General features: G+C 50.9%; 1 protein-coding gene across 4 annotated transcripts in view; it reads left to right on the top strand.

Moving 5' to 3' along the window:
- B3GALT5 (beta-1,3-galactosyltransferase 5) overlaps window positions 1–6,367 on the top strand; it is a 24,378-nt gene that overhangs the window by 9,207 nt on the left and 8,804 nt on the right. Inside the window, exon 1 of one of the 4 annotated variants that reach the window (XM_027909151.1) lies at window positions 2,803–2,969. The exons of 1 other annotated variant lie outside the window; for it this stretch is intronic. The gene's annotated coding sequence lies outside the window, so the exon portion shown is untranslated. Of the gene's footprint in view, window positions 1–2,802; window positions 2,970–3,123; window positions 3,311–6,367 lie in introns of those variants that run through there. 2 more of the 4 variants (XM_027909150.1, XM_027909153.1) reach the window with 2 other exon arrangements.

Raw genomic sequence — 6,367 nt, 5'->3', positions numbered from 1 at the left:
GCAAGTCCCTGCCAGGAGGGGGGAGCCGGGGGGGGGGTCGGGCTCTGCTCCCAGGGAACAGGGACAGGAGGAGAGGGAACGGCCTCCAGCTGTGCCAGGCGAGGCTCAGGTTGGACATCAGGAGGAATTTTTTCATGGAAAAGGTGACCAGGCATTGGAAAGGGCTACCCAGGGAGGTTTGGAGTGCCCAGCCCTGGAGGTTTTCAGAGAAGGTCTGGACATGGCACTCAGTGCTCTGGGCTGGGGGACAAGGTGGGGATGGGGCACAGGGGGGCTTAATGGGCTGGGAGCTCTTTTCCAACCTAAATGATCCTGGGATTCTGTCAATATGCTGCTCCATGAGCCCCACCTCCTCCTCAGCAGCTGAGCAGCATCCCTGGTCTCTTTTAAAAAAAAAAAAAAAAATAAAATTTGATCTGGCCTCTTTTGATGACTAAGGGAACAGGAAGATTACAGTTTAAGTATATAATTTTCATTTGATGTGACAGGTTAAAGCTATGTGCATTTAGAGCAGGCTTAGATTATTTTAGTTGAATTACAACACTGATTTAGGCCCTGACTCACTCCTTGAGGCCTGACTTCACGTAGACATATGTTGGCTTAAATTTACTGCTAATGAAATCCAGGCACATGTGTACATTACTCTGCTTAAATGCTTTGCTGGGGTAGGGGTGGACTCACACAGCAAACACAGTCCTGCAGCAGAGGCTTTGAGAAGTAGATTGTGCTTGGTTTTGCCTTGTTTTTTGTTGTTGTTGTTTTTTTTTTTTAACCCCAGCATAAAGATAACCCACAGTTTATTTTTCCTCCCTCTCGTGCCCCTCCCAGACCTTGCCCTGTGTGATCTCCCGGCTCAGTGTGAGGTCCTACCAGGGACTGAATGCCCTCCAGCCTCCCTGGCCCTGCTGACAGCTGGGCAGGGGAAAAAAAGCCCTGGAGAATCAAACTGCAAAAACTCACAGAGCAAGCTGGGAGCAGGAACCTGTCCCTGGCCTGGCTGCAGGGACTGGAAAAATGGGCTTTAATAGGGATTGGCAATGGATTCTGTGCTCTGGTGAGACCCCACCTGCAGTGATGCCCCCCAGCTGTGGGGTGATTAGATATGAAGGAGAAATTCTTCCCTGTAAGGGTGGGGAGGCCCTGGCACAGGTTGCCCAGAGAAGCTGTGGTTGCCCCTGAATCCCTGGAAGTGTCCAAGGCCAGGTTGGACGGGGCTTGGAGCAACCTGGGCTGGTGGAAGGTGTCCCTGCCCATGGCAGGGATTGGAACTGGATGATCTTTGTGGTCCCTCCCCACCCAAACCATTGTATGAATTCTCATTTTAGGGCTGCCCTGATGGCAGCCAGTGAGAAATGTGATGTGGGCAGAGGGAAGAGCCCCAGCCCTCCATTTTTTTCACGTTTTCCATGGGAAAATATCCCTTTTCCAGGTGGAGGGCAGGTAATTTGCTTGGCGGGAGCTTTTGTGTAGCTGTTGGACTGTGAAGGTCAGACTCCAACAAAGTTTTAGCAGTTCCCTAAAACTGAAGGAAAGGTTTTTTTAGGAACTCAGAGCACAAAAGAGAATCATGCACCCAGAGGGAGGTACAGGAAGTTGAGGTCCCTTTGCTAATGCTTCTTTATTAGAGGAAACTAAAGCTACCTGGGCATGTTTTTTAAATAATAATAGACAACCACACAAGCTTTTTGGAGCAGTCCTCTCTTCTCACTCGTGTTTCTCCTGCAAAGTACAACAAGCAAACGCATTTCATGTGTCTCCTTAACTACATGTATCCATCCCCAGCCTTGGAGTGGAGGGGGAGGAGAAAGGGAGCTGCCAGCAGCTCCCAGTGCTTGATTTGTCTCCTGTTTTCTTTCTTTTTATTTTATGTTATTTTATTTTATTTTTTATTTTGTGCTGCGCTGGAACAACTTGTTTCAAAAACGACAGTGCCAAATCCAAGGGAATATTCCTTGCTAGAAATTCAACCCCCCCCGAATTGCCAGCGGGTATTTCGCTGTGAAATGGGCTGGTTTATCCACAACACTTATTTGGGAAGTGGTCTTTTCGGCTCGAAGCTTGCAGTCCTTAGAAGAGAAAGGTGTTGTTGCAATAATCGCTGCCGTATGAAAGTGTCACTGTTGCTGCCACGGGGGACGGGGGGACAATTTTGTGCCATGTCCATAAAGGTGAAAGTGCTGCACTTTCCCCTAAAGCAAAGGCTTGACTAATCCCGGGGCTGAGGGGCCGTGCCGAGCCCGAACAGCGCAGGGTCAGGGGTTAAGCAAACCCAGGGATCCAGGGAGAGGGGGAATGCGTGGAGACTCAGGGGTTTTGTCACCCCGGGGGCCCCACGCGGGGCGGTGTTTGCTCCCGGGGTTGTCATTCCCCATCAGGAAAAAATCCCTCACTCATGAGGCTGCCTCAGTGCCGGAGGAGGAGGCGGGGGGGGGATTTCTCTCCCACTGTGCAAATCCAGGCTTGGATCGCCGGTAATTGGGAGCGCGGGGCCGAACTTTCCCAGCGCTGGGAAGGGCTGGCAATGCCCTGACACGGTTTCCAGCCCCGCGCCTCCCAGGCCGCCCACCACCCCCCATCCCATCCCAAATATCCATAATAAAACCGCGGGCAGTGAGTTCCTGACCTTCCCTTCCCTTCCCGGCCGATGGAGCCGCAGCGGGACCGCCGCTCTGTTACCCACGGGAGAGAGGGAGGGAGGGAGAGAGGGAGGGAGGAGGGAGAGAGGGAGAGAGGGAGGGAGGAGGGAGAGAGGGAAGAGGCAGGCGGGGAGTTCAGGTTACCGCATCGCCGCCTCCCTTCGCTCCTGGCTCGGGATGCACCGCCGGTGATGGAGCCCTCGCTCGGGATGGGGCACCGGGGGACACCTCCCCGGCCGTAGCCGGCGGTCCCGATGGGAAGAGGAGCCCATCGCCCTCCGCAGCTTCCCGCTGCACGGCCAGAGCCCGGAGGATGCGCTGCAGGAGCCAGAGGTGAGGAGGTGCCCCTTTTCCTTCCCGTAACTCCAGCTCCAGGTAGGACCCGGGGCGAGGCGATGCCGCTCGCCCTCGACCCGCCTCACCCACTTCAGAAAACTCGCCCGCCGACGCGGATCGGTTGGGAGAGAGATATGAAGGGCTGGGAGGGAGATAAGAAGGGGCAGCAGGTGCCACGCACTGCTTGGAAAACCGGGATCCAAGTCCAGGGCTGCCTATCCAGGGATGTGCCCCTCCCGATCCGGGTAGGGCGTGCAAAGTTCATCCCCTGGTAAGACGGGCAGTGAGAGGCATCGCGGTGACTGGCACGAGGGGTGGAACGATTTGATGGTGAGAAGGTACGAATAAGCAACGATAATCCCAGATTTAATGTGCGTTTTGCGCGGGGAAACGTTTTGGCGGCCCCACACAAAGCCCACGGTCAGCCAGGACAAGTACGGGGCAAACATTGTCCTCGCTGTCCTGCCGAGAGCTTGGATGAAATGATTCAAAGGAGGAAGAGCCACGAGGTGCAGGTAAGGAATCAAAAAAAAAAAAAAAAAAAAAAAGCAGCCACTGGGGCCTGATCCGGCCAGCACTGGTGTGGTTGATCAGCACTTTTAAAGCCAAGGAGTTATTGAAAAAGGATCTGCCAGCAGGAGGGACCTACGGTTGGATTTGTGTTCCTTTGCTTTCTGCTGATGAAATGAGGAGTTGGGCACTGTCCCTCACAGTCAGCCTTTGGCTCAGGGCTGGAGCAGTGAGGGGACCCTGGATGGCTGTCCCAGGCTCTCTCTGCCCTGAGTGATGCCCAGGAACATTTTCCTCCAAAAGGACCAGGTTGTTTCTTTGCCAGACACATAAATGCACAGCTTTAGTCCGACTCTTACACGGACAGCGGAGTGTAAAGTTCCAAACACCTCAAAACGACTGTGCCAAGAGGCAGCACGAAGCAAAAGGGCACAGAAGAGCCCAGGGCTCACCTGCTCCACGAAGGTGCTCCCACAGATTAAAATAGGGGAAAAAAAAAAAACAAACATCTGAAAAGGAAGTTCCTAACAGGTCCTCATCCTACGGCAGGGCTGAGCAGCGCTCAAAGATTTAAAAGTGACACTGGAATATCTTTATTGCTAATTTTCCCCGTTTTGGTTGAGGCTTTTTTTTTCTTTTTTTTCTTTTTTTCTTTTTTTTTTTTTTCACAATTTGCATAGTTATCACTTCTCTGCAGTGCTCTTTTACTTCTTACTTCATGTATCTTGAGACTGTTTCCAAGGGAGAAGAGTGAGATTCTCATTCTCTCTGAAATGCTATTTTCAGGGATTTTTTTTTTTTTTCTCTTTTTCATTAAGATGAGACAAACAACGTGCAGTGCTACTGGTAAACAAGGGTGCAAGAAATAACCTGTTTTGGGGACGCAGACACACGGATACAATTTTTGAAGAACTGCTACTTCTATTAATTCAGAGTGACTGGACTTTTGGAGTCCTGGTATTGACAGCAAGAGCCTAGAGAAGAAATTTTCTGATTGCTTTATTTTACAAAGATGAGAGGGTGTCTGTGAGTGGGATTTTGTTCCCGTTGAGGCACAATGAACCACACGGGTTTACACGAGGTCAGGTTGCTCTGATTCATCCCCTGGTGGACAATTGCTTATCTGGAGTCGGGGCAAGTGGAATCTGGAATACAGCAAGTGGAATAGCAATTGGAGGAAAATTGCTGATTCACGAGGCAATTCTGAAACAAGTTCAATATGCCCATCAGCTTCAGCAACAGAAGGAAAACGGGGGTGCTGCAGGAAGAGAAGGAGCATCAGAAGAAGAGGGTCTATTGGCGTTGAAGACAAATCCAGAAAGGGATGTTTGGTTCACATCAGGTGAAGGCAGGACAGGGGAAGGAAGAGAAAGCTTTTAGGTTGAATGTTTGAGGAAAAAAAAATTACTACCAGCATGAGGAAAGGTCCTTTTGGGAGAACAAGCAGGGAGTGCCCCAGGGGTGCTGCTGTTTTCTCTGGCTGTGAGGGAGGGTGACCCTTGTTGGCTGCCTGCCTGCTGGGTTTGGATCACCTGTGGGAGTGGATTAAGTCAAAACTGTCCAAATGTGCTCCCAAAAAGGACAAAAAGCACCTGAACTGGGGCTGGGCTGTAATGGTTGTCCTGTGCAATGTCTCCACGTTGATAGTTTGAATGCTGCAGCATTCATCTCCATCCTGGAAAAGGGTTCTGACCTTACCAACTACTATCCAAACTGACATTTGGGTGGGTGTTTTAGGGCCAAGGATTCATCCAGCAAATTTTTTCAGGCAGCTTGGGAAAGCCAAAAGATGTTTTAAAATAGAAGTAAGCTTTCCTGACTTGGCTAAAGTCCCTGGAAATACATTTCTTTTTTGCTCCTCAGATGCAGCACTTTCTTTCCTGTGACATTACCAGAGCAGCTACACCTCCTGCCAAACTTCTTCTTGCTGGTTTTGGGAGCAAAATTGCATTTTGGTCTGAGGATGCTTTTTTAGCTTTTCCATATTAATTTTTTGAGCCAGTGGCCATGGTTGGGTGGATGAGATCAAGGTGAGTTAAAAGCTGATGGTGATTTTTTAAATAGAGTGGAAAATGCATCCTCTAGTTCAAAAGATCCCTGTGCCACAAAACCTTCCCTCTTGCCATGATCTTTATTCTCCTTTAGGCATCAGCCATCTGGGTTGTCTCAGAGGCAGAACCCAGAGACCACGTGGTGTTGCACCCATTTAGGAATGGAAATAGGGATCAGAGGCAATAGGAATGGAAATAGGGATCAGAGGAAATAGGAATGGGAATAGGGATCAGGGCCAGACAGCACAGGTTTAGGAAGGTCAGGTCCTGTCTGACCAACCTGATCTCCTTTTATGATCAGATGACCTGCCTGGTGGATGAGGGGAAGGCTGTTGATGTGTCTACCTGAACTCCAGCAAATCCTTGGACACCATCTCCCATAATATACTCCTGGAAAAGCTGCAGCCCATGGCTTGGACAGGGGCACTCTGTGCTGGGTCAGGAACTGGCTGGAGGGCTGGGCCCAGGGTGGTGGTAAATGGTGCTGCATCCAGGTGAGATCCAGTCCCCAGTGGTGTCCCCCAGGGATCAGTGCTGAGCCTAGTCGTGTTTTAACATCTTTATGGATGATTTAGATGAGGAGGTTGAGTCCACCATTAGCAAATTTTTAGATGACACCAAGGTGGGGGGGTGTTCATCTGCTGAAAGGCAGGAGGGCTCTGCAGAGGGATCTGGATAGACTGGAGAGATGGGCTGACTCCAATGGGATGAAGTTCAACAAGGCCAAGTGCCGGGTCCTGCACTTTGGCCACAACAACCCCCTGCAGCGCTACAGGCTGGGCACAGAGTGGCTGGAGAGCAGCCAGGCAGAAAGGGACCTGGGGGTGCTGATCG

The sequence above is a fragment of the Empidonax traillii genome, unplaced genomic scaffold, assembly GCF_003031625.1.
Source record: "Empidonax traillii isolate 1590-97213 ecotype Southwest subspecies unplaced genomic scaffold, ASM303162v1 scaffold1966:size76252, whole genome shotgun sequence".
Lineage (NCBI taxonomy): Eukaryota > Metazoa > Chordata > Aves > Passeriformes > Tyrannidae > Empidonax > Empidonax traillii.
The sequence above is the reverse complement of the archived record's forward strand: the minus strand, read 5'-3'. Positions and strand labels throughout refer to the sequence as shown.